This window comes from Aegilops tauschii, chromosome 6 (genome assembly GCF_002575655.3).
Source record: "Aegilops tauschii subsp. strangulata cultivar AL8/78 chromosome 6, Aet v6.0, whole genome shotgun sequence".
Taxonomy (NCBI): Eukaryota; Viridiplantae; Streptophyta; class Magnoliopsida; order Poales; family Poaceae; genus Aegilops; species Aegilops tauschii.
The window spans coordinates 482,009,414-482,036,896 of record NC_053040.3 but is presented as its reverse complement, the minus strand read 5'-3'; the positions used below and the strand labels follow the sequence as shown (position 1 = coordinate 482,036,896).

Below are 27,483 nucleotides of genomic sequence, written 5' to 3'. Positions count from 1 at the left end.
CGCAGTCAGCATCTCTTACTTGGCAAGGTATTCTGCATGGTTTGGATCTGCTTAAATCCGGAGTCATTTGGAGAGTGTGTGATGGGGCTAATATTAATATCTAGAGAGATAACTGGCTCCCAAGATCTTATGGACTAAAAATTACTGCCAGAAAGAATAGGACAAGAGTCAAATGGGTTTCATACTTGATCTGAGTGGCCCTAGGAGGTGGGATGAAAATTTGGTTAGGCATCTGTTTTATCCATATGATGCGGAGGAGATTTTGAGGTTGCGTATGCAGTCAAATGGGGAGGGTGATTTTGTTGCTTGGCATTTTGAAAAAACAGGGATGTTCTCGGTTAAAAGTGCATACAAACTTGCGCTTACTTTGAAGGATAAAAATAAGGATGAGGGTCAATGTAGTGAGGCTGTGTTGGGGGAGAGAAAAATCTGGGATGTCATCTGGAAGGCTAATGTCCCTCAGAAGATTCGCATTTTTGGATGGAGGGTTGCAACAAATAGCTTGGTTGTCCAGGTTAATAGAGTGGTGCATCACCAAACTACTGTTCGGATGTGCACTATTTGTGGAATGAAGGATGAAAGTAAATTTCATGCGCTTGTCATGTGCCCAAAGGCGATTGCGTTGCAGATGGCCATGAGGGACATTTGAGAGTTACCTACAGAGAACGTCTTCAGATATACAGGGTATGATTGGTTTATTGTGCTTCTAAGTCAATTGAGGCCGGTCATGCGCTACCAAATCATTTTCATCTTCTGGAGAGTCTGGCACTTAAGAAATGACTTGATATTTGGTAAAGGAAAGGAATCAGTTTCAGCTTCTGCTAGCTTTGTGGGGAATTATTGGGCGTCTTTTGCCGCATGTCACTCCATGCCTCCGGTGGACTCGAAAAATAAAGGAAAATGTCCAATGGGTGGATTAAGATGGGCACCTAATATTGCGGGACCTAAGACAGATTGGACTCCCCAACCCACTGGTTTTTTAAAAGTTAATGTTGATGCAAGCTTTGTGGAAAGCAGTAGAGAAGCAAGTGTGGGTGTGGTGGTTAGGAATGCGGCTGGGGAAGTCATTGTCTCTTCTTGGGACTTCATTGGGTCGTGTCAGAGTGTGGAGGAAGCAGAGCTAAGGGCGTGCATTGCCGGTCTATACATAGGTATCCCTCTTCACAATCCTATTATTTTAGAGACTGATTGTGCGTTTGTTGTGGCGTTCCTTGCAACAGAGAACCTTGATAGATCAACGTTGGTTGATTTGAAGAAGGAAGCTTTGAGCTTATCCAAGTTGATAAATAGCTTTCAAATGGCTAAGATAAGTCGGACCGCCAATGTGGTGGCTCATTTAATAGCTAAGTTTAGTTTTGACAATAGATCCGATGGTATTCTTGTTAATGATGTACCGCCCTGTGTGGTGAATTCTGTATCGAACGATTGTAAGTTTCGAGATGGTTAATTAATGTAACGTGGTGTTCAAAAAAAAACTACACATCACAGGAATTTCTGGGAGGACTTCATGTGGCCATTCACATAACTGTAAAACTAAATGCATAATGCAAATAGTAAACACCCATTAAGCTTGTACTAATATCTAAGCATGCTAAAACGAGAATGATTCGAGTTAACAAAAACACACTTAGCTATGACTGAATCCAAGACTTCAATTATAAATATACTTCTAAGGTAGAAGTTCAAGGAACCTGCCCATTTTACTGAAAATTATATTGAACGATGATAGACATGAAGGCTCATTCAAGTTGAACAAAACAAAGTTTGACTATGACTCTATCCAAGACTTCAATTCTGGTTATGTACTTCTAAAGTTGAAGTTGAAGAAACCTGCTTCAACAATACCATGCACGATAACATATTTACCTCTAAAACTATATTGTACCTCATCTCCTATCCAAGGGTCACCAAAAACTCTTTATTATCCCTAGATTTTTTCACACCAAGGTCAGAACAGAGGTTTATAATCCGCGTCAAGTGAGAATCACCAATCCCGTGTTCTACTTGCAATATGTCTTGCTACTCAAAGGCTTCATTTTCATCTTTTTGTGACAATACCATCTAAACATATTCACTTGGCTGCATTTCTGTAACCATAATTAGAAGTTTTTAAATATGAGAAGGGCATGGTTTAACTGAGAAGAGGTTCAGATGTTACCCTTTTAAGGATCCTGAGTTGAAATACCGTCCAAGCTAGCAGTTGGAATGAACAGGATTGAAAGTCGCATAGTAGCTGATCTAAAACACTATTTGCATAAAAAAGAGGAAGACAAGGAACAAAATATTGGCAGCTGAGAACCATAGATGATAAAAGAAAATTGGTACCTTTTGATTTAGCAATACCACCTTGGCGCAGGGTTCTATGCATTAAGCAACAACAAATGATTATATTCTTCAGTCAAGTGACTGTATGATCACAGACATCGCATAATTCATGCATTATAAAAGATTATCAGATTCCATCAAATCTCTTGACAATTAAAAAATTATATTGATTACGCCTGTAATGGACTAGCTCATACAAGTAACTAACAAATCTCGGGTCCAATCTAATTTAATTAGCCCTTGATTCAGTAGAAAAAAAATTAGCTTACTCCATTACCTAATCAGCGCATGCACCGTGATCTGAACGCATCAGAGAAGAGGCACTTCCTTCCCATATATCCCCACGCACGTCAAGAGAATGCAGAGGGACCCGGCTGCCTCTAGTCCTTGCACTGCCCATCGGCACATCCTACCTCCTCTACCTTTTTGACAGAGCCCATCACCGTCGCCTCAGACACATCTCAAAAGAGCCCCGCCTTCAACAGGTATTCCGCTACAGATGTAACCTGTCGCATGTATCAACAAACAATACCATGGCATTCGGCCATGAATGATATCACTGGCGGAGCTTCTGCAAGGCCGAGTGGGCCGTGGCCCGCCCAGGTCTGGAGGTAATTTTTTTATATATGTATTCTTTATACCAAGCCGGCCAGCCCAGCCCATCACCAGTACGCAGGTGCAGCCCGCAATCGATACAACACACACGTGATACATCGTCAACGGTCAGCCTCTACCTCGCACAACCACATTCGTTCCTCCAAAAAAAAGCACACAACGAAGCTGCCGCTCACCGCCGTCTCATAGCGCAGCCGCCGGCTGCCGGCCGCCGCCCACGGGCGCGGCGCACATCAGTCCCTCCCTTCCCTTGTTCCCTTCATCCAACATTCAGACGCCCCACCGGCCACAACCACTGCTTAGCCGACCCACGCGCGGACGCGCATATGCAGCCGCGAGCGGCGAGCCGGTAAGCCGGCAACGGCGGCGAGGGCGCGAGGCTGTAAATTGCCAACTGGGCAAATCCTTCTATGAATCATTATAAGTTGGGCAGGTAAATCGATTCAAATCATTCCCAATTTTATTCCCCTGAATTGAACCTAGGTCATTGTTCATTTATATTGAGTCATCCTCAAAATCCCCAATTGGCTGAATATTTCACTGAAGATCATTGTAGTTTACTGTCTAGTTTCCAAGACCACAGACCATAGTAGATGGTTTCTAATTTAGTAGGCAAGTTTTGTTTACGCAATTGGGCAATTGGCCTTGCTGTAGCATAAACAATTCACTCCATTATGTTTACAGGTTACAAATTGAGGTGTAGGCAGCCATGGAATGCGTGAAGGAACGGAATGTTGATTTGTAGTATGTACCTGCACACAACCTTGCCTGATGGTCAATGGTATGGCTTATTTTGGTTTTGAGTAGTATATATGGTCAAATGTTATGGCTTATTTTGGTCTCGGTAGTATATATATATATGCTCATCTTGTATTCAATGTGAACAGAAGGTGTACTGACTATATATATTTAAATAGTATATATGCTTTAGAATTTGAAAATTATTGTGCTCTCTGGCCCGCCCAACTTTTCTTTTCAAGCTCCGCCACTGAATGATACATAAACGTAATCTAAGCAATCATACGTCTACAGGAATGGTAAATCATGAAAAGGTGAGGTATGGCTCTCCACCTGAAGTACTTACCTGACCATCACACATTGAAGATTGAGTGAAAGAATTCTCCAATCTAAATTTCAGAATGAGTCTCCAAGATTTGCCTCAAATTGACCATAACTGGGATGAGAATAGCCTGTACAAAATTGGGATTGAGAAGATATTAACAAAATGTAATGGTTGTGTGAAAGAGGGATCGTAACAGGGAAGGAGAAAAATGCAGTTAGAGGGCAACTTTGACAAGGATCATCAGGGAGAGACACATGAGACGAAGTGGCAGATATACTGAAGCAGATGCGGCCAGGAAAAGTAAACGCAGACCTCTGTTTAATTTTCACCAGCAAGTGCGCCCCTCAGCCGAGATGAATGCTCTTTGAAACTGACAATTGATTGCCTACTTGACTACATTGACCCCAACAAATCAGTTTCTCTTCTCTGCTTCACCGAACAGTCCTCTGTTGCTTCGCGTCTACATGCATCAGCGTCCGGTCCGGATAGCTCAAACAAGGCGACCGTATGGTCTCGCTCGCGATGGGGAAGGCCGTGTGAGGTGTGACCGCATGGCCCGCGACGGCTTGCTTGCGTTGCCTCACCTCCGTATGGACCCGGTCATCCTCCAGCTGGATATGCCAACCAAGAAGACGGCTCTTCAACCCGCACCCGGATGCATGCGTTACTGCTCTTTGACCCAGGCGAGGCGCACCGTCTCGGTCGGACCCCAACGCGGTCGCCATGGAAGTCACTCCTGAGAAGCAACGGCGGCCGCCACGGGAAGGATGCGTTCGTGCGGGCCAAAGGAGGGCCGCGTTTTTTTTTGAGTAATTAAAAGGAGCGCCTCGCGAGTCACGACTTGTGAGGCTTGCATATGGACAGAGTTTTATAAGCCCATCAGCCCAATTTAACACAAGGCGTCCAAAATTGCCACCGGAGCAGCGGCCCAGCACAGGTAGTGCTCGATGGTAGTGAACGAAGCCCAACATGGGATTGAGGGAAATCGGATGACCCAAATTGCCCCAAAGGGAAGATCCGATGGTTGCGAGTGCTAATAGCTTGAGATGGCTGGAAAGGTGCGCGGTTAATGTTTCTAAATAGCTTAAGACAACCAACTAAAACCAATATGACATTGCAAAACAGAAAAAATATAACCAATATGAGCAACGGAGTCTGGGTCAACGCCTCGACAACACGAGGTGTCGACGCCTGTGTCTCCAGCCAATCGCGGTGGACCGGGGAGACACAACTCTGCGGCTACCGACGGCCGTCGCCGAGCACTCTCGCCCAACGCCATGTCCGAGGTCTTGGCACCAATCTACCCGACAGAGTAATGGGGTCCCGACCACCACCTTCGACCCCCGCACCCGCGAGGAGAGGAAATCAGCCTGTGAGCACAACCCGGGCCAGGCCCGATCCGACCTACTCGACACCACTGCATTGATCTGCCTCAGGTCCAAATCAGGCCTACCGAGCGCGAAACCTAGTCCCAAGCCACCGTCGCCGCGCGTGCGGCAAGCTCGACCCTGTGGCGGTGTGGTCGACACTCGCCCAGCCCCGCGCGTCGCCGGCTTGATCCCAAGAGAAGGAAGACCGCCGCTGCCTCTCTGCGCCGCCTACCCAAGCCCAGCCGCCAGATGCAACGCCTGAGCTCCATAGACCTGATGGGCTGGGGATACCACTATCACCTAACCAGGGGTTCGAACCGGCAACCCCTTCGTTGTGAGGGCTACACTATAACCATCAGGCCATCGCCCTGCTCATGCAAACGTACTTCGCTTCTTTCTTTTATTTAGTTCTTCAGTTCATTTTGTATTTTTTATCCTTGTCTGTTCATTCTTTTTTGTTTTCTTTAATGCGTGTTTTTTTTCAAATTTCGTGAACCTTTTTTCTAAATTGATGAAAGTTTTAAATTAGATTATTTTGTTTCAAATTCGATGAACTTTTTCTTAAATTTGATGAACTTTTTTCCTAATTCGTGGTATTTAAAAAAAATTGTTTTCTCCAAAAAATCACTTTTTTTTTTCTGAAATGCGTGTCCAAGAAATAGCACGGCTACGTTTTGAACATTTGGCGCTGTAATCAATCATTCACTAGCTCCCTGTAGCGTGGTAAGGCACTGTGCACTGTAACTAATCGGTGCGGCCGAGCAGGCCTTCTCGAATGCCGGCCCAGATTATAGGTAGCGCAGACCAGAAGGCGGAAAACCGACGGTACGTCTTCGCACGGTGCCGTGCTCTCTCGTATCCTCTTCTGTCTTCTCCAACGGTCCAAAGCGGCACGCGGCGTCCGCCGAGATCCGCGAGGGCGCGGCCCGCGGCCGGAGAGGGTCTGGGCGTGTTCCGGCTACAGGCGAGCGGCGCGTGGGGGTATCGGGTGGTGGGGCGGATGCGCACGGACACGCACCCTGGGTGGTGAGGCGGATGCGCGCGAACGCGCACCTCGACGACGACGACCGCAGGCGCTCTTCGACTCGGCGCCGGCAAGATCGACGGGATCAAGAGCCTCCTCACCGCCCTCGTCGAAAGCAGGTTCGCTTCGGTTCCTCCCATCCTCTCGCGCCGTGGAAACTCGGACTGATTCGCGTGCGGCGCAGGTGGTCAAGAGAAAACGTGGCGGCGCGGTGGCCGGAGATGAAGAAGCTCGTCTTGCTTCGCGGCTAACTACTAGGATGCATAGTAAGAAAATACGTACGTACTCATTTAGGCTCTTCTTCTGTAGTTGTTAGTTATGGTTTTATCCACTGCTAGTCAAGTCAATCTAATGGAAATATATAGGGGAATTTGAGGATTGGCTACACCTTTCTTGCATTGTGAGGATTTGCCCCTGTTTTCGTTGTCATTCATGATTTGTCACACGTTTGCTGAGATCTTGATGATTTGCCCCTTCTGGCCGGTTTGCACTATTTTACGGATATTTTTAACTGAACTGATTACAGAAATGCCTTTCAATCAATGTAACCAAAATTGGTTGAACTGGACCGATTCACATGGACTAGCTCCGTCCCAGCGCATCTCTGTTCGTCAGCGGTCCCGGCGGCTCGCTGTGCTGCACCCCTCCCCTTGCATGTTGAACGGCTGAGGACCCAAACTGCCATGCCGTGCTCCTTCTGTCGCGGTCAGGCAACCATCGCGCCGCCGCGAGCTTCCACAACATACCGAGGTAGCCAAGCAGCACTGCCTTGCCGGCTGTGGTCACCGTGAGCGCCAACGTCGACACCCACGGTACCGCCCGTGAGCTCCCACAACACGCCGAGCCGCCGAGGCAGCAGGGCTACCCCGCGAAGGAGACCACCACGACAGTCGTGAGCTTCCACATAACGCCGAGATCGGGGCTCCGGCCCGTGCAGCGGTGCAGGTCGTCGCCGTGATTTCGTCGGGCCTGGGAGAGAGGTGAGAGACGGGACTAAGTTGGGGATTGCAGGGTCATTTTCGACATTTCTCTATGGGTCCATCTTGTCAGGGGCAAATCATCAAGATTTCAGCAAACGTGTGGCAAACCATTAATGACGACCAAAATGAGGGCAAATCCTCAAAGTGCAAAGAAAGATGCGGCAAATCCTCAAATTCCCCTAATATATAATGCATATGGAGATGTGCTGTTTCACATGGTGCATGCTAGATTTATTTTTTCATGCTTTTATGTTATCAGTTCTGTCAGATTAAACAAGCACAACTTGTTATGTGCCTTTATTGCAGGTAATGAATCTGACTAGAGATGTTAGAGGATAAGTGGCTGATATGATTGATACAACAGGTAAGTTATCCCTTTTAAGTTGTAGGAAACATAATTCTAAGATTGACCATCTCACAGAGGGGTAGTTGCACCATGATTTAATGCAGTGACTAAACGCAGAAATTAAATATTATATAGTTAGTTAAATTTATTTAATAAGGTGTGGATACAAGTCATATGACTTGCAATATAGTTTAAACTTGGAAACATGCTAAAGTGTTCCACATTCATGTTTGACAACTGAGAAAGTAAATTATAACATCTTGTTGCATACCAAAAGTAGCTACCATTTGACAATCTTTGCTTCTAAATATGAATATCCTAATAAGACTATCACAATTAAATTAGGAACTATTGCCAAAGGAGCTAAGCTGCTGCTGCATCAAGGAGCAAGAGAAGTTTATGCATGCTGTTTTTGGGTACGTTTTTTTATGCCCATTCCATAATTTGTCTAGTAGGAAGTATGCTAGATGAACTACTGAACTTGCTTTGCTATGGGGAAGGCCCATCACTGCACTAAATACGTAGTTACAGACTTGTTCCATGGAGCCGAGAGTTTGATGGAACCAAGAGTCTGCACCAATTCGTGCAAGCAATTCAGAAAGTGCGCACTGTGCTCTTATAGTCAAACATTGTATGTCGGATCTAAACTACAAATCTGGATGGATACAGTAACTTAGCAAAACAGCAGGGAAAAAGAATTCAGTGGTGTCAATTACCAAATATTGATGCTATGCAAAATTTGGTTTAAACTTATTTGTGGCATTAGATTCGTGTCATGGAAATGTGAACCCAAAGTGCAAACCTTCAATAAAGCTTGGAATAATTATGTTGTCTTGTTGCAATTTTTGTTCATTAAAAAGGCTGAGATGCAATCATTGAACTTGAATTTGAGTCATATGTTTTATTGTGTTATTCCGTGGTAACATGTTTAGCGCTGATTTCTTACAAGTATGTTTCACATCCTCTTTTCATGCCACCAGCCATCGAGAGATTATAAATTGGGTTGTTTCAAGAAGTAATCATGACGAAATCACGAACACTATCCCGTCAAAGACGCATTGAAGACTTTGCTGAGCGAGGCAAGCAACCTACTTTGATCATGTTGAATCCATATTTGCATTACACACTTAGAATTATTTTGCATGGATAAAGTATTGTTTACTAGTATTGCTATGGTAAGTAAATTAGCTAGGGTTTAGCTATGCCCTATGTCCTTGATATTGACACCCCTTTGAAATTTTTAATACCCCTCATTTCTAAATGTAGGACTACATACCCACTGGTCACAAATAAATGTGGGTCATAGGTGCAAGTTTAATAGTATTGCTTAGCCATGCAAGTCACATAAATCTTAGGACCTGGGAAGAATCTTTGTTACTCATAAGTGTATTACAAAAACCCAAGGGTGCCTCTAATGGCCATGGAATGAATCTGGAAAAAAATAAGATCTTACAAAATGGAGATGAAGTGGAGATGTTTTCAAAAAGGCATAGTGTGCAAGTCACCAACCTTACATGTGCAAGCACATTACCATAATATGAGACGGGGCTAGACTTAGTACCTTGGTCGGTCAAGTGTAGAGCCCTCACTAGCTAGATACCCCATATACGTGACAAGAGTGGACAATATCAATCACGGGGGACAATGTACCATCTGGACAATGTACCATCTGATGGACTCTATACTAGCATCGTCTAGAGATTAAAATTGTTCGATTGTTCAAATCGCATAGACCTAGCACCAAGAGACCTTCAAGATGCAAAGTCCTGAATCTTCAACTATACAAAGTGCAACTTAGTCAGAGTTTCTCCTCTCTCTAAACCAAACCTAGCCCAAGAAACCTAGCCTAGCTATCAAGGTTGTGATAGCGTGGGCTTGTATTGATGTGCATAACTTACGGAATTGCAAGAGCACCGCTTAAGAACCAACAACTTTTGATTGGAATAAAGCCCAACATGAGAATGTTATTTTCGAGCTACTAGATGAGCATGACGATTATTGTATTGATGGATAATATGTCTTTAATTAATCTTGAAACAATTTGGATTTAGTTAGGTGATTGTAATCTTGAACCAAATTTTATGGTGGATTATGAGATTTTATATGGATTTAGTTAGGTGATTGTGATATTGAGGAGATAGTCAAATATGTTCGGCTGATTATGAGGTTTTAGGTCTAGTATGAGCATGATGATTATTATATTGGTGGATAAATCAAAATTTTAAATAATATTAGAATAATTTGGATTTTAGTTAGGTGATTTTGATATTCAGAAGATGGTCAAACATGTTCGGTGGATTAAGGGATCTAAGTCTATTGCGCGAGTACGATGATATTATATTGGTGGATAAACAGATCCTTATTTAATCTCGAAACTATTTGTATTTAGTTAGGTATAATTGTCATCTTGAACCAAATTTTATGGTGGATTGTGAGACTTTAGGTGATTATGATCTTGAGGAGATAGTCAAAGGTGTTTGGTGGATTATTAGATTTTAGGGCTAGTAAGTGAGCATGATGATTATTATATTGATACATAAATAGATCTTTAATTAATCTTGGAAATATTTGGATTTAGTTACGTGATTGTTATCTTGAACCAAATATCGCGAGGGATTATGATTAGGTGGATTTTGGTAGGTGGTTGTGTTCAGGAGATAGTTAAAGATGTTCGGTGGATATGAGATTTTAGGTCTAGTATGAGCATGTCTACTTTATATTGGTGGATAAATATATTTTTAATTAATCTTACAACAATTTGGATATAGTTAGGTGATTGTTATTTAGAAGCAAATTTGACGATGGATCATGAGTTTTTGTTTGATTTAGTCAGGTGATTGTGATATTGAGGGAATAGTCAAAGATGTTTGGTGGATAATGCGAAATATATTTAATTAATCTTGTAGCAAATTGGATTTAGTTAGGTCATTGCTATCTTGAAGCAAATTTGACGATGGATATAATCATGACTGTGATACATGTGGATCAGAGTTGTTAGACGTAGGTGATTTTGTTGTCCCTCCCCAAGAATGTTATGAGTACAAGATCATCATTTTGGATTAATTTGAAGGATGGCATTTTTGATAGTATGTGATAACCTTGTGGGAGTTGGGCCATGTCAGCCTCGTAACAATTGGCATTAGAGAAACGGTATTTAAGTATGTTATGGTGAACTTTCATCCTCACACCCAAATCCTATCAACCCTTAAGTCTCACCAAGCAATGACTCGGTTGAACCGCGACAACGGAGCTGGATATTAAGCATTAGGATGTGGCCCTTGGACTAACCCTTATACTCCACCTATTTGATGAACATCATGAACAACATGCTCATGAGTTCTTGGTCAAGTTTGTGGTTATCATCATTGATGACCTCTCTGTCTATTCTCCCTCCGAGGAAGATCATAAGCAACACTTGAGAATGGTTTTGGACAAACTTCAAGAACCCCAACTATATCCCAAGTTTAAGAAGTGTAAAATTTGGCTAAAAGAAGTTGGGTTATGAGGACATGTTTTGTCCATAGAAGGTTTGTTAATAGACCCGTCAAGGATAGAATCGGTAACCAAGTGGAAGGCTAAACAAATGTGAAGTCAAAAGTTTCCTTGGACTTACGGGTTATTAACACAAATTTGTGGAAGACTTTCGAGTACCACCGATGACTTAACTCCTAAAGAAAGATAAGAAGTTTTATGAACGCCCAAGTGTGAAGAGAGCTTCCGAGAGTTTAAGAAAAAGGTTAACCATTGAGCCGTCCTTAGCCACCCCAAACATTTACAAGAGTTTTAAAATTATTGCGATGCATCTAGCATGGATTTCGTACTACCTTGATGTAAGAAGGAAGACTCGTAGCCTATCTATCACGGCAACTACGTCCTCATGACGAGAACTACCCTACCCATGATTTGGATCTAGCAGCAATAGTGCATGCTTTAAGTATGTCTGCTTCCAGATGAACTTAAACGTTAGAAAAACAAGATGGATAGATTTAATCCACCACTATGACTTTGATATCCATCACCACCCAGATAACTGTCGCAGTGGATACTCTCAGCATGAAGTCATGTCCATGTCCTGCCTTGACCAAGCAGAGCAATTAGTGCTACCTGAAGGCTTTGATATGTTTGGCGTAGAGCTCAACAATAGTGGCTATCTCGCTAAATTTGATATTAGGCCCACTCCTAGTTTAAGTCAAGAAGAATAGAAGAAATCAATGAAATGATCAAGCATGGGAAAGCCCTGCATTCTCAGAAGGCGAGCAATGTGTTCTTTGGTTTGAAGGTCGCATCTGCATACCTAACCAAGAAGGTTTGAAGAAGTGGAATCTACAAGCAGCTCGTGGCACCACTTTATTCTATCCACCTAGGGAGTACCAAGTTATACTAGGACCAAAGGAATTCTTAATTAGTGGAATGGAATGGATTAGTTAGAAGATTGTGATCCTCAGGAGATAGTCAAATATGTTTGGTTGATTATGAGATTTTAGGTCTAGTATGAGCATGATGATTATTACTCCCTCCGTCCCAAAATAAGTGTCTCAACTTTGTACTAACTTTAATACAAAGTTGTACTAAGGTTGAGACATTTATTTTGGTACGGAGGGAGTATATTGGTGCATAAATCAAGTTTTTTATTAATATTTGAACAATTTGGATTTTAGTTAGGTGATTTTGATCTTCAGAAGATGGTCAAATATTTTTGGTGGATTAAGGAATTTAAGTCTATTGCGTGAGTTTGGTGATTATTATATTGGTGGATTACTTGATCCTTAATAAATCTTGAAACTATTTGTATTAGTTAGGTATAATTTTGATCTTGAACCAAAATTTACGGTGGATTGTGAGAGTTTAGGTGGATTTAGTTAGGTGATTATGATCTTGAGGAGATAGTCAAATGTGTTCGGTGGATTATCAGATTTTAGGGCTAGTAAGTGAGCATGATGATTATTATATTGGTAGATAAATAGATCTTTAATTAACCTTCAAAATATTTGGGTTTAGTTATGTGATTTTTATCTTGAACCAAATATCGCGGGGAATTATGATTAGGTGGATTCGGTTAGGTGATTGTGATCTTCATGAGATAGTTAAGATGTTCGTTGGATATGAGATTTTAGGTCTAGTACGAGCATGTCTACTTTATATTCTTGGATAAGTATATTTGCAATTAAAGCAATTTGGATTTAGGTAGGTGATTTCTATCTTGAAGCAAATTTGACGATGGGTCATGAGTTTTTGATGGATTTGATTGTGATCTTGAGGGAATAGTCAAAGATGTTTGGTCAATTATGAGACATATCTTTAATTAATCTTGGAACAAATTGGATTTAGTTAGGTAATTGTTATCTTGAAGCGAATTTGACGATGGATTATGTTTTTGTGGTGGATTTAGTTAGGTGATTGTGATAATCAACTAAAGTGTACGGTGGATTATAAGATTTTAGGTGGATTTAGTGGTGATTGTGCTCTTGAGGAAATAATTTGTGAGCATGATGATTATTCTACATGAGTGACCAAGACGATGATGCCATAAAGAGTTGGTAGACGAGGAGAGGCGGAGAGACTGGCGAATGTGTCATCAGAGGGAAGGTGAAGCCAGTCAACTCCCAGAGGACCTAGGAGTTATAGTGTCGAGGGCCAGCAACAAGTAGAGCATCCGTGTGAGGATTGTAATCAGAACAAGAGTTAAAGTCAAGAATGACCCTACAACCAGAGTCAACAATGTAACCACCTGAAATGAGCTTCATGGGTCGAGGAACATGAGCAAAACCAGGAACATGAAAAGATGAAGTGCTAAGAGTGCCCCGACTATATCGACTGGGAGGAAAGTTCCTAAGAACGTGAACATGAGAATCTGGAGGTCAATGGCAGACAAACTGGAAGAATCAGACGAAGCAGCACCAGGCGTTGAAACTAGAAGAAGTGGGTGTCGAAGTCGTGCAATTTTTGTTCCTCGTTGATCTGGCTTGGTGTTCTTCCCTTGTATGCGGGTTATGTGTCACGGACTTGATGGAGCATCCTATTCCCTTGTTGGGGCCCATGGCCCCGGCGACAGGTAGCGTCGTGCACACATCCTGTGGGTTAGACATTGCGGTGCCGACTGCCCCTGCTCCTGCTTCGCCGATAGGTGGTGCTCGAGCGTTCGGCTATGGCGGCGCCCAGCAGGGGAACACAGGTTGTGGGATCGAGGCAGCACACAAAGCAACCTGTAGCCAAGGAAAGGATGCCCAACCGGACTGGGGTGGAGCGGAGAGTGCACTAGGGGTATGGGGGAAGGGGTGAAAATGTCATCGGGAGTGGATTGCCGTTGGCGTCATATTTTGAACCTGGAGTTGAGCGGTGATGACGATATGGGAAGCGAGGAAGGCGGGAAGAGGGCACTTGGAGGAGAAAGGCATCATCCACCCTATGCCTGTGCGTCAGCCATGATGGTGGACGGTTGTGGGCAGATCCGATGTCTGCATGTGGATCTACTACTCGGGATGGCATGACATGGTTGTTGTGGAGTGAGGTGCCACAACTGTTGTGTTGTGTGGGTGAGTTCGGAGAGATAGAAGTCGTGTTTCACTCTAGTCTAGGCCTTCAACTGTACCAAGTTCAACTTATTTAGAGTTTCTGCTCTCTCAAGCTCAAGCCTTTCTCTGAACCAAATCTAACCCAAGAAACCGCTTAGCTATAAAAGTTTTGATAACATGGACTTATATTGATGTGCTTAACTTATGGAATTGTAAGAGCACCTGTTAAGCACCAACAAATTTTGCCTGGAATAAAGTTGACATGAAATTGTGATTGTGTGAGTTAAATCATTTTACATCCTTAAGCCCCAAGATGCGCCAAGTTGGGTGGTGCCATACAGAATTTGTTTTGAGGAGTTATGATTGGAGTCTGATGGTGATGTAGAACTGATATTCCGGAGATAGTCAAAGATTTTTTGGTGGATTATTATATTTTAGGTCTAGTTGAGCATGGTGATTATTATATTGGTGGATAAATAGGTCTATTAATCTTGGAACTATTTTGATTTAGTTCGATGATTGTGATCTTGAACCAAATTTCACGATGGATAAATAACTTTAATTGTACATATAAAGATCCATAGTCTGTCAATAGAACTTGTGGTTTATATTGGATTTAGATAACCATGAGTTTGGAGTTTATTTAAATTATGGTTATGATGTTGGTGGATTGCTTTGTGTTAAATTCACACTTTTGGAGATTGAAGTTGGAGAACTTTAGGGTGTAGTATGTTGAACCTTGGATATATCAAATTTATATAGGTTAGATGAGAGTTTGCAGCACCAATCATGATTATAATAATTGGTAGGTTATTGGAGCATCTGGAATTGGATTAGTAGCAAGGAAAGGAGGATTTTGAAGTAACACAACTTGTGTTTCCTTTAGGCTAGATGAGTCTTAGCAACATGAATCATGATTATGAAAATGGTGGATTATTGGAGCATCTGGGATTGGATTTATAGTAAGGAAACAAGGATCTTGGAGTAGCACAACTTGTGTTTCCTTTAAGTTAAATGATATAGCTACTTGGATTCTAGGATGGAGATAACTTTGGCACTCGGATTTGTGATGTTTTGAACTAAGCTTAGTATTAGTAGCTTGCATGTGCCCCATATGGATAAAATCATGAATATGATACATGTGGATTAGAGTTGTTAGACGTAGGTTATTTTTGTGTCCCTCCCCAAGAATGTTATGAGTACAAGATCATCATTTTGGATTAATTTGAAGAGATGGCAATTTTCATGGTATGTGATAACCTTGTGGGAGTTGGCCCATATGAGCATCATAATAGCTAGCATTAGAGAAACAGTGTTTATGTATGTTATGGTGAACTTTAACCCTCACACCCAAATCCTATCAACCCTTAAGTCTCACCAAGCCATGACTTGGCCAAGCCGCGACAACGGAGCTGGATATTAAGCCTAAGGATGTGGCCCTTGGACCAACTCTTATACTCCACCTATTTGATGAACATCATGAACAACATATTCATGAGTTTTTGGACAAGTTTGTGGTTATCATCATTGATGACCTCTTGGTCTATTCTCCCTCTGAGGAAGATGATAAGCAACACTTGCGAATGGTTTTGGACAAACTTCAAGAACCCCAATTATATTCCAAGTTCAAGAAGTATAAAATTTGGTTAAAAGAAGTTGGGTTGTGAGGACATGTTTTGTCCATAGAAGGTTTGTTAATAGACCCGTCAAGGATAGAATCCATAACCACTTGGAGGGCTAAATGAATGTGGTCAGAAGTTTCTGCGGACTTATGGGTTATTACCGCAAATTTGTGGAAGACTTTTGAGCACCACCGATGACTTTTAACTCCTGAAGAAAGATAAGAAGTTTGAATGAACGCTTAAGTGTGAAGAGAGCTTCCAAGAGTTTAAGAAAAGGTTAACCGTTGGTCCGTCCTTAGCCACCCCAGACATTTATAAGAGTTCTAAAATTATTGTGATGCATCTAAGCATGGACTTATGAAGGGAACTACCCTACCCATGATTTGGATATAGCAGAAGTAGATGCTTGACGTATGTCTTCTTCTAGATGAACTTAAACATGAGAAAAAGAAGATGGGGAGATTTAATCAACCACTATGACTTTGATATCCATTACCACCCAGATAAGTGATGAAGTGGCTCTCGGGCTCTCGGCAGGAAGTCGTATCAAGAAGAATAGAAGAAATTAATGAAATAAGTTAGGCGCAGAGCTAGTCAGTAGTGGCTATCACGCTAACTTCGATATTAGGCCCACTCCTAGGTTGAATCAAGAAGAATAGAAGAAATCAATGAAATAATCAAGCATGGGAAGGCCCTGCATTCCTTTGGTTTGGATGTCGCATCTGCATATCTAACCAAGAAGGTTTGAAGAAGTGGAATCTACAAGCAGCTCATGGCACCCCTTTATTCCATCCACCTAGGGAGTACCAAGTTATACCAGGACGGAAGGAGTTCCTAGTGGAATGGAATGGATCTAGTTAGGTGATTGTGATCTTGAGGAGATAGTCAAATATGTTCGATTGATTATGAAATTTTAGGTCTACTATGAGCATGATGATTATTATATTTGTGGATAAATCAAATATTTAATTAATATTGGAACAATTTGGATTTTGGTTAGGTGATTTTGATCTTCAGAAGTTGGTCAAATATGTTCGGTGGATTAAGGGATTTAAGTCTATTGGGCGGGTATGTTGATTATTATATTGGTGGATAAATAGATCCTTGATTAATCTTGAAACTATTTGCTTTTAGTTACATATAATTGTAATGTTGAACCAAATTTTACGGTGGATTGTGAGACTTTAGGTGGGTTTAGTTAGATGATTATGATCTTGAGATAGTCAAAGGTATTCGGTGGATTATCAGATTTTAGGGCTAGTAAGTGAACATGATGATTATTATATTGGTAGATAAAAAGATCTTTAATTAATCTTTGAAACATTTGGATTTGGTTACATGATTGTTATCTTGAACCAAATATCACGGGGGATTATGATTAGGTGTATTTGGTTAGGTGATTGTGATTTTCAGGAGATAGTTAAAGATGTTCGGTGGATATGAGATTTTAGGTCTAGTATGAGCATGTGTACTTTATATTGGTTGATAAATACATTTTCAACAACAATTTGGATTTAGTTACATGATTGTTATGGTCTTGAAGCAAATTTCACGATGGATCATGAGTTTTTGGTGGATCTAGTTAGCTGATTGTGATCTTGAGGGAATAGTCAAAGATGTTTGATGGATTATGAGACATATCTTTAATTATCTTGGAACAAATTGGATTTAGTTAGGTGATTGTGATCTTCAACTAAATTTTACGATGGATTATAAGAGTTTAGGTGGATTTAGTGACGTGATTGTGCTCTTAAGAAAATAGTTAGTGAGCATGACGATTATTCTATGTGAGTGACCAAGACGATGATGCCACAAAGAGTCGGTAGACAAGGAGAGGCGAAGAGACTGGCCGTGGTGTCATCAGAGGGAAGGGGAAGCTAGTCAGCTCCCAGAGGGCCTGGGAGTTATAGCGTCGAGGAGCAGCAACAAGTAGAGCATCCGAGTGAGGATCGGAATCGGAACAAGAGTTAAAGTCAAGAATGTAACCACCTGAAATGAGCTGCATGGGTCGAGGGACATGAGCAAAACTAGGAACATGAAAAGATGAAGTGCTAAGAGTGCCCCGACTATCGATTGGGAGGAAAGTTCCTAAGAACGTGAACATGAGAATCTGGAGGTTGAATGGCAGACAAATGGAAGAATCAAACAAAGAAGCACTTGGCAGTGAAACTAGAAGTGGATGTCAAAGTCGTGCAATTTTTGTTTCTCGTTGATCTGGCTTGGTGTCCTTCCCTTGTATGCGGGTTATGTGTCACGGACTTGATGTCGCATCCTACGTTCCCTTGTTGGGGGCCCTTGGCCCCGGCGACAGGTAGCGTCGTGCACACATCATGTGGGTTAGACATTGCGGTGCCGACTGCCCCTGCTCCTGCTTCGCCGATAGGTGGTGCTCGAGCGTTCGGCTATGGCGGCGCCCAGCAGGGGAACATGGGTTGTGGGATCGAGGCAGCACACAAAGCAACCTGTAGCCAAGCAAAGGATGCCCAACCGGACTGGCGTGGAGCGGAGAGTGCACGAGGGGTGTGGGGGAAGGGTGAAAATGTCGTCGGGAGTGGGACTGCCGCTGCCGTCAGATTTTGAACCTGGAGTCGAGCGGTGATGACGATATGGGAAGCAAGGAAGGCAGGAAGAGGGCACTTGGGAGGAGAAAGGCATCATCCACCCTATGCTTGTGCGTCAACCATGATAGTGGACAGTTGTGGGCAGATCCGATGTCTGCACGTGGATCTACTACTCGGGATGGCACGACATGGTTGTTGTGGAATGAAGTGCCACAACTGTTGGGTTGTGTGGGTGAGTTTGGAGAGATAGAAATCGTGTTTCACTCTAGTCTAGGCCTTCAACTGTACCAAGTTCGACTTATTTAGAGTTTCTGCTCTCTCAAGCTCAAGCCTTTCTCTGAACCAAATCTAACCCAAGAAATTGCTTAGCTATAAAAGTTTTGATAGCATGGACTTGTATTGATGTGCTTAACTTATGGAATTGTAAGAGCACCGGTTAAGCACCAACAACTTTTGCCTGGAATAAAGCCGACATGAAATCGTGATTGTGTGAGTTAATCATTTTACATCCTTAAGCCCCAACATGCGCCAAGTTGGGTGGTGCCATACAGAATTTGTTTTGAGTTATGATTGGAGTTTGATGGTGATGTAGAACTGATACAAAATTTGTTTTGAGGAGTTTATTTAAATCATGGTTATGATGTTGGTGGGTTGCTTTGTGTTAAATTCACACTTTTGGAGATTGAAGTTGGATTACTTTAGGGTGTAGTATGATCAACCTTGGATATATCAGATATTTATAGGTTAGATGAGAGTTTGCAGCACCAATCATGATTATCATAATGGGTGGATTATTGGAGCAAATGGAATTGGATTAGTAGTAAGGAAACAAGGATTTTGAAGTAACATGACTTGTGTTTCCTTTAGGCTAGATGAAACTTAGCAACATCAATCATGGTTATGAAAGTAGTGGATTATTGGAGCGTCTAGGATTGGAAGGAAACAAGGATCTTGGAGTAGCACAACTTGTGTTTCCTTTAGGTTAAATGATATAGCTACTTGGATTCAAGGATGGAGATAACTTTGGCACTCGGATTTGTGATGTTTTGATCTAAGCTTACAAGGTTGCATTTGCCCCATATGGATATAGGATATAATCATGAATATGATACATGTGGATCAGAGTTGTTAGACGTAGGTGATTTTTGTGTCCCTCCCCTAGAATGTCACAAGTACAAGATCATCATTTTGGATTAATTTGAAGAGATGGCTATTTTGATGGTATGTGATAACCTTGTGGGAGTTGGGCCATGTGAGCATCATAATAGAGAGAAGCGGTGTCTAAGTATGTTATGGTGAATTTTCACCCTCACATCCAAATCCTATCAACCCTTAAGTCTCACCCTTAACTCTCACCAAACCATGACTTAGTCGAGCCGTGATAGCGGAGCTGGATATTAAGCCTAAGTATGTGAGCTGGATATTAAGCCTAAGTATGTGGCCCTTGGACTAACCGTTATACTCCACCTATTTGATGAACATCATGAACAACATGTTCATGAGTTCTTGGACAAGTTTGTGATTATCATCATTGATAACCTGTTGGTCTATTCTCCCTCCGAGGAAGATCATAAGCAACACTTCAGAATGGTTTTGTACAAACTTCAAGAACCCCAATTATATGCCAAGTTCAAGAAGTATAAAATCCGGCTAAAAGATGTTGGGATGTGAGGACATGTTTTGTCCATAGAAGGTTTGTTAATAGACCCGTCAAGGATAGAATCCATAACCACGTGGAAGGCTAAACGAATGTGAAGTCAGAAGTTTCCTTGGACTTACGGGTTATTACCACAAATTTGTGGAAGACTTCGAGCACCACTAATGACTTAACTCCTGAAGAAAGATAAGAAGTTTGAATGAACGCCCAAGTGTGAAGAGAGCTTCCGAGAGTATAAGAAAAGGTTAACCACTGATCCGTGCTTAGCCACCCCAAACATTTATAAGAGTTTTAAATTTATTGTGTCTAAGCATGGACTTTGTTCTGTCTTGACGTAAGAAGGAAGACTCGTGGCCTATCAAGGCAACTACGTCCTCATGAAGAGAACTACCCTAACCATGATTTGGATCTAGCAGCAGTAGTGCATGCTTTAAGTGAAGATGGTTAGATTTAATCAACCACTATGACTTTGATGTCCATTACCATCCAAATAAGTGACGTAGTGGATACTCTCAGCTGGAATTCGTGTCCCTGTCCTGCCTTGACCAAGCAGAGCAATTAGTGCTACCTGAAGTCTTCGATAAGTTTGCCATAGAGCTAGTCAGTAGTGGCTATCACGCTAACTTCGATATTAGGCCCACTCCTAGGTTGAATCAAGAAGAATAGAAGAAATCAATGAAATGATCAAGCATGAGAAAGCCTTGCATTCTTAGAAGATGAGCAATGTGTTCTTTGGTTTAGAGGTCACAGCTGCATACCAAACAAATAAGGTTTGAAGATGTGGAATCTACAAGTAGCTTATGGCACCCCTTTATTCCATCCACCTAGGGAGTACCAAGTTATACCAGGACCAAGTGAGTTCTTAGTGGAATGGAATGGATTTAGTTAGGTGATTGTGATCTTGTGGAGATAGTCAAATGTGTTCTGTTGATTATGAGATTTTAGGTCTAGTATGAACATGCTGATTATTATATTGGTGGATAAACCAGTATTTCAATTATTGGAAGAATTTGGATTTTAGTTATGTGATTTTGATCTTCAGAAGATAGTCAAATATGTTCGGTGGATTAAGGGATTTAACTCTATTGGGCAAGTATGGTGATTATTGTATTTAGTTAGGTATAACTGTGATCTTGAACCAAATTTTACGGTGGATTGTGAGACTTTAGGTGGATTTAGTTAGGTGATTATGATCTTGAGGAGATAGTCAAAGGTGTATGGTGGATTATCAGATTTTAGGGCTAGTAAGTGAGCATGATGATTATTATATTGGTAGATAAATAGATCTTTAATTAATCTTGGAAATATTTGGATTTAGTTACGTGATTTTTATCTTGAACCAAATATCGCGGGGATTATGATTAGGTTGATTTGGTCAGGTGATTGTGATCTTCAGGAGATAGTTAAAGATAGTCAGGTGATTGTGATCTTGAGGGAATAATCAAAGATGTTTGGTGGATAATGAGACATATCTTTAATTAATCTTGGAACAAATTGGATTTAGTTACGTGATTGGTATCTTGAAGCAAATTTGACGATGGATTTTGATTTTTTTGGTGGATTTAGTTAGGTGATTGTGATCTTCAATTAAATTTTACTGTGGATTATAAGATTTTAAGTGGATTTGGTTAGATGACTGAGCTCTTGAGAAAATAGTTAGTGAGCATGATTATTATTCTATTGATGGATAAATAGATCTTTATTTAATTTTGGGTAATTTGAATTTAGTTAGGTCATTGTTATCTTGAACCAAATTTTACGGTGGATTTTAAGTTTTTTTGTTGGATTTAGCTAGGTGATTGTGATCTTGAGGAGATAGTCAAAGATGTTCGGTGGATTGCGAGATTTTAGGTCTAGTATGGGCATTGTTGTTATTATATTGGTGAATAAACATATCTGTAATTAATCTTGGAACACTTTGGATTTAGTTAGGTACTTAGGTGATTCTGATCTTGAAGCAAATTTGACCACAGATTATGAGTTTTTGGTGGATTTAGTTAGGTAATTGTGATCTTCAGGAGATAGTCAAAGATGTTTGGTGAATTATGACATTTTAGTTCTAGGAAGTGAGGATGGTGATTATTATGTTGGTGGATAAACAGATTTTCAATTAGTCTTCGAACAATTTAGATTTAATTAGGCGATTGTTATCTTCAAGCAAATTTACGGGTGGATTGTGTGATTTTAGGTGGATTTAGTTAGGTGATTGTCATCTAGAGGAGATAGTCAAAGATGTTCCCTACCAATATATTGGTGGATAATCAAAGAGGCCCCAACTACGTGCTCCCTTAAAGTATTGCATTAGCTTATTCACAAAATATCTGTAATTAATGGAACAAATTGGATTTAGTTGGGTAATTGTGATCTTGATGCAAATTTGATGATGGATTATGAGTTTTTGTGTGGATTTACTTGGATGATCATGATCTTGAGGAGATAGTAAAATGTTCAATGAATTATGAGATTTTAGATCTAGTACTTGAGCATAATGATTATTATATTGATGGATAACCAGATCTTCAATTAATCTTGGAACACTTTTGATTTATTTAGGTGATGGTGACTTGAAGCAATTTTGTCTGTGGATTATGATATCATAGGTGGATTGAGTTAGGTGATTGGTGTTGAGGAGATACTCAAAGATGTTCAGAGGATTATGAGATTTTGGGTCTACTATGAGCATGGCTACTATTATATTGGTGGATAAATAGATCTTCAGTCAATCTTGCGACAATTTGGATTTAGTTAGGTGATTATGATCTTGAACCAAAATTCACGGTGCATGATAAAATTTTAGGTGGATTTAGTTAGATGATTGTGATCTTGAGGAGATAGTAAAAAATGTTCGGTGAATTATGAGATTTTAGGTCTAATATGAGCATGGTTACTACTAATATTGGTGGATAAACAGATCTTCAATCAATCTTGCAACAATATGGATTTAGTTAGGTGATTATGATCTTGAACCAAAATTCACGGTGGGTTATAAAATTTTAGGTGGATTTAGTTAGGTGATTGTGATCTTGAGGAGATAGTCAAAAAGTTCGGTGGACTATGAGATTTTAGGTCTAGTATGAGCATGGCTATTATTATATTGGTGGATAAACATATCTCCAATTAATTTTGAAACAATTTGGATTTAGTTAGGTGATTGAACTTGAAGCAAATTTAACGAAGAATTACGAGTTTTTCTTTGATTTAGTTAGGTGATTGTGATCTTGAGGAGATTGTCAAAGATATTCGGTGGATTATTGGATTTTAGGTCTAGTAAGTGAGCATTATGATTACTCTCTTGATGGATAAGTAGATCTTTAGAGATCGGCAGGTGGACAACATGAAACAACCGGACTTGTGGAAGATGTCGTCCAAGATACACCGGTGACGATATACGTAGCACCCGAAGGCCATCCCCACAACAGCAACCATTGCCCAACACCACGCCACCCCAAGCCTCACGAAACCACCAAGGCAACCAACACCACGAGCACTCAGGCAGCAATTCGACGATGTGGTGCCGCCGCTCCCAGGTCCGGAGAAGTGGACCTAGGGGACGGTCAAGGCTTCCAGGGAGGAGACGGAGCCCACAAACGTCGCCATTGTTCGCAGCCACTGCTGCAGCTGCAGCCACGCAGGGATTTTCCCCGAGCACCTTGCCACCAACCACGCCACCGTGAAGCAGAACATGTCTTCGAATGAGACATCACATGTCCAAGCCAAGCTTAGTTTCTGAGTCAAAAGATGTCTTCGATCAGAAAGCCAGTAACAAGTATTGGATTGATGTGCAACTAAGATGGGGAGACTACGATTCACACGGCATAGAACGTTACACAAGAACAGACAGATAATATGTCCATCTACCCTTCTCCGACTGGTATGATTTTGAGTATCCATTAACTGCCAATTTCTTGCCTTGTCTGAGTCTTTTGTGCTTAATGTTGATTAATATTTCTTTCAGGGGTGATGATTGGACTGATCTAGCTTATAATTTGCACTCTGCTTTTGGTAACTGCTTCCCCGGGTGAAAGCCCCTCCTCTAGCAAGCAATGAACAAGATCATGAAGGTAATAACACATGCTAACTGTAACAAATCCAGCTCTAGGCCAATATCTCTGTTGTAATAAAAAATGTCTTATTTAATAAATGACATCCTTGTTTATTTTTTCTTTTGACAGTCAAATCCTGCTATGTATGTGCCGAGGGAGAGAATAAGAAAGGGTCCTCAATTGTATTCATCTTAACCGACCGAGCCATATCTGTCTTAACATAATTTTCCCTTTATTTTGCTTTTAGCTCTAGTTTTCTTGCAATTATGGCATAACTGCGCAGCATCACACCTTTGAATGCTTGAATGAAAATGGATTATACCCTGCAGGTCATCCATAGAAGTGTATGGGCGGGACAAAAGTGTCTAGGGCAGCTGGCCAAGTGGAAAACAGCCGAGGAGGTTGCTGCACTAGTTCGATCGCTTCCCGTTGAAGAGCAGCCAAAGCAAATTATTTTGACAAGGAAGTGTGTGTTGGAAGTCCATCTGCCATTCCAAGCTTGCTTGAAGATTGACAAGTTTGGTCTCAAGGCTACAGAACCGCAGATGGTTCTTTATAACATATACGATGACTGGTTGAAAAGTATCTCGTCCTACACTGCATTCTCTCGTCTTGTGCTTATACTACGAGCATTACATGTCAATAATGAGAAGGCCAAGATGTTGCTGAAGCCCGACAAGACAATGGTTACGGAACTGCTTCATATCTGGCCATCAATCTTTGACTGATGAGTACTGTCTGAAGGTGGAATGTGCGCTCAGGGATCTCATTTTTTCAGATTATGCAAAGAAAAACAATGTTAATACTTCTGCTCCACCGTCACAGCAGAGGCAACAGATAGCCGAGATTGAGAAACATGTAAAACCTTTTATAACAGCCTTTCTGTCTAGTTTCTATGCATAGTAATCGCTTCAGTTTTCCTCATTCTTGGATTTACTTGAATTTGCAGTCCCGACAGCTAGGCAGCGGTTAATTTGAAAAGAAAACGAGAGTATAAACTCATGGCATTGTCTCTATTGTAAAATTTCACATCCAACCCACAAAGTTAAGTCTTGCGCCAGCGACTGATGCAATGTAGTGATCCATGGTTGCAGCTCCTGAGAAATACAGACAGACCACTCAGTTTATTGCAAGTATTTCTTCAGTTCAGCTTATTACCAGATGTAGTTATTTGAAAAAATGCAATATTCTTGAGCCGTTCACAATTTGCATTCATGGGTGCAGTTTATTTCACGGCAAAGAAGGTTGATTATATGAACTTATATCAGAGAACTGCACTGATTATATGAACTTATATCAGAGAACTGCATCTACCTAGAATCTACAGACACAGGATGCAGGCTTCCTGCATGGGCAGGATAAATCACCGATTTATCCTTTTTCTATGGAATTTCCTGTGTTATTTTTTTGACTTATTGAGTTGTTTTTGTCTCTGCATTTGACATGGGCCAAATGGATAATTTTGTGTTGGTGATGCAGATTGGAATACTGCTCGGTGGTGTTACACTCTTTGGAAATTGATGACCCTTTTTTGTTGGTTTTGATAATTTGCTATTAAATGCGGATCTTGCCTTACCTATATGATAGGGAGGTAATTCGTGAACTTGCAATTGTGAGATGGGCGGAAGAAAAAGGAAATGCTAATGGGTCCAATAAAGTTTTCGTCAAACAGTCTGTTGCTTTTATTCAGGTATAAGTGCTGTACTGAGCTTAGTACTCCTTTTCCGATCTCGCGTAAGATTTGCAGAACCAGTACTAGTTATTGCACAATCTTCGTGCCAGTTTTTCATGGGTTGCTTATTTCATTCTGTTTTTGTAGTTGCTTTCCCTGATCTCAAATATTCCGTTAGAGGGAATGATTTACAGAACTGTGGTTGTTGAGCCGTTACACTTGACTATCTGCTGTATATATGTTGATTTCAATTTAGCTGATTGTAGTTCTAATAACTGACTGGGGTTGTACCATCTTTTGTTTTGGCACAGCAAGACCCACATTGTGCTGCAATTTGTCGAAGAAGAGTAGAGTTGAAGTGAAATGCATCGTGCTGCAATTTGGGTGGTGTCCTGGTGAGTTTGCACCTAGGAAGTTTTGGAAGCTAGAAAATTTGTTTGTACAACAACATAACTCCAGCGACTGGGGAAGGTTGATTTTTATCTTCTTGGGTGGTTTCCTTTATATTCCCAAAAGTATATGTATATCTGAGCTTGTCGTCTCGTTGGTTTGTTTGCTGCTGGATGTGATGTGATGGGTTCTTGTTTTGCTTGGTGCTTGTTCTTGTTTGCTCCTTTTGTATTGAAGTGCCTGATGGGTTAATTTTAGCTCGTTTTGATGATTCGCTCAGAATTGGTGAAACCATGTTGAGCAAAGCATGTTGTTGTCGCAGTGGCATACTATTTTGTGCTGGTAGTATTGGCCAACATTTGGTCTGATTAATGCCATCTACGAGATTTTCTAGTATCTTTCTGGATTCTTATGGAACAGTTTGTTTCTGAACTTGTGCTGGTTTCTGAACCTTATGGCATTTTGCTATGCAGAAGAATGACGCCTTGTTTACAGAACCCTGGAAATGCTCTGAAAAAGAAGGATCGTACTGGGGCGTTGACTGAATGGTGCACCTGATGCCAGCAAGCGCTCACACTCGTCCCTTGTTTATTTTCCGCTGAATGGTGGTGTTGATCTTTCGATTTGTTGTAACCTTTCAATTGTATTGTGTGGCTTGGCACTCCACGGATACCAAGTATTTTGGTATGCCGCGATTTATTCGGTTAACAAAGATTGGCTGGCTGTTTGTTGAACATGAACGTCTGTTTGCGACATGAATGATAGCGCCCTGGCTGTTTGTTGAACATGAACGTCTGTTTGCGACAAGACATCCTTTTTAGGTAATTTTGTCTCTCATTTTATCCTTATAGTGATCATTTTGATTGCTACATTTTGTTTTTACACATCGCCTTCTATTATGTCCTATACCGCACTGCTCTACGTGCATGCACACAAAATTTTGAAAATTCAAGCCATGAAAATATGTTTTTCTTTTAACTTAAAAGAAAACAGGCACAATGTGCCTGTGCTCAGATGTCGATTATCGTAGAGATATCTTCTATTCAATGTCATCAGAGAGGGGAAAGAAACATTCAAGCTAAAGGAGACGTCTACAGTCCGAGGGCGGAGCCCATTGGGCTGACCCTGGTGCATAGGAATACGGGTCCATCAATTTTTTTAGTGCTACCCACCATCGAAAAAAGGCCCTGTGCATCAGGTTGGCCAAACATCAGTGCATCAGGGTCGGGAGCAACTAATAGAGGAGCGCTCGCTCGCGAGCCTCCCAAGGGTCACTTGGGGTGGGCTGAGAGACGTCACTCTC

General features: G+C 41.4%; 1 long non-coding RNA gene across 3 annotated transcripts; it reads left to right on the top strand.

Annotated features, from left to right (window-relative positions):
- Positions 1-3,050: 3,050 nt before the first annotated feature.
- LOC109760058 (uncharacterized) lies at positions 3,051-27,005 on the top strand. Of its 3 annotated transcripts, none has more exons than XR_012188235.1 (15): positions 3,051-3,373; positions 3,625-3,721; positions 6,139-6,516; positions 6,582-6,675; positions 7,684-7,741; positions 8,069-8,139; positions 8,704-8,802; positions 22,629-23,946; positions 24,031-24,136; positions 24,248-24,300; positions 24,448-24,976; positions 25,068-25,162; positions 25,598-25,808; positions 26,102-26,185; positions 26,654-27,005. It is a non-coding gene; the product is annotated as an uncharacterized lncRNA (long non-coding RNA). The 3 variants fall into 3 exon arrangements; XR_012188237.1 differs by having other exon boundaries at positions 3,090-3,373; positions 26,102-26,261; positions 26,654-26,971; XR_012188236.1 differs by lacking the exon at positions 25,068-25,162 and having other exon boundaries at positions 3,063-3,373.
- The last annotated feature ends 478 nt before the right edge of the window (positions 27,006-27,483 follow it).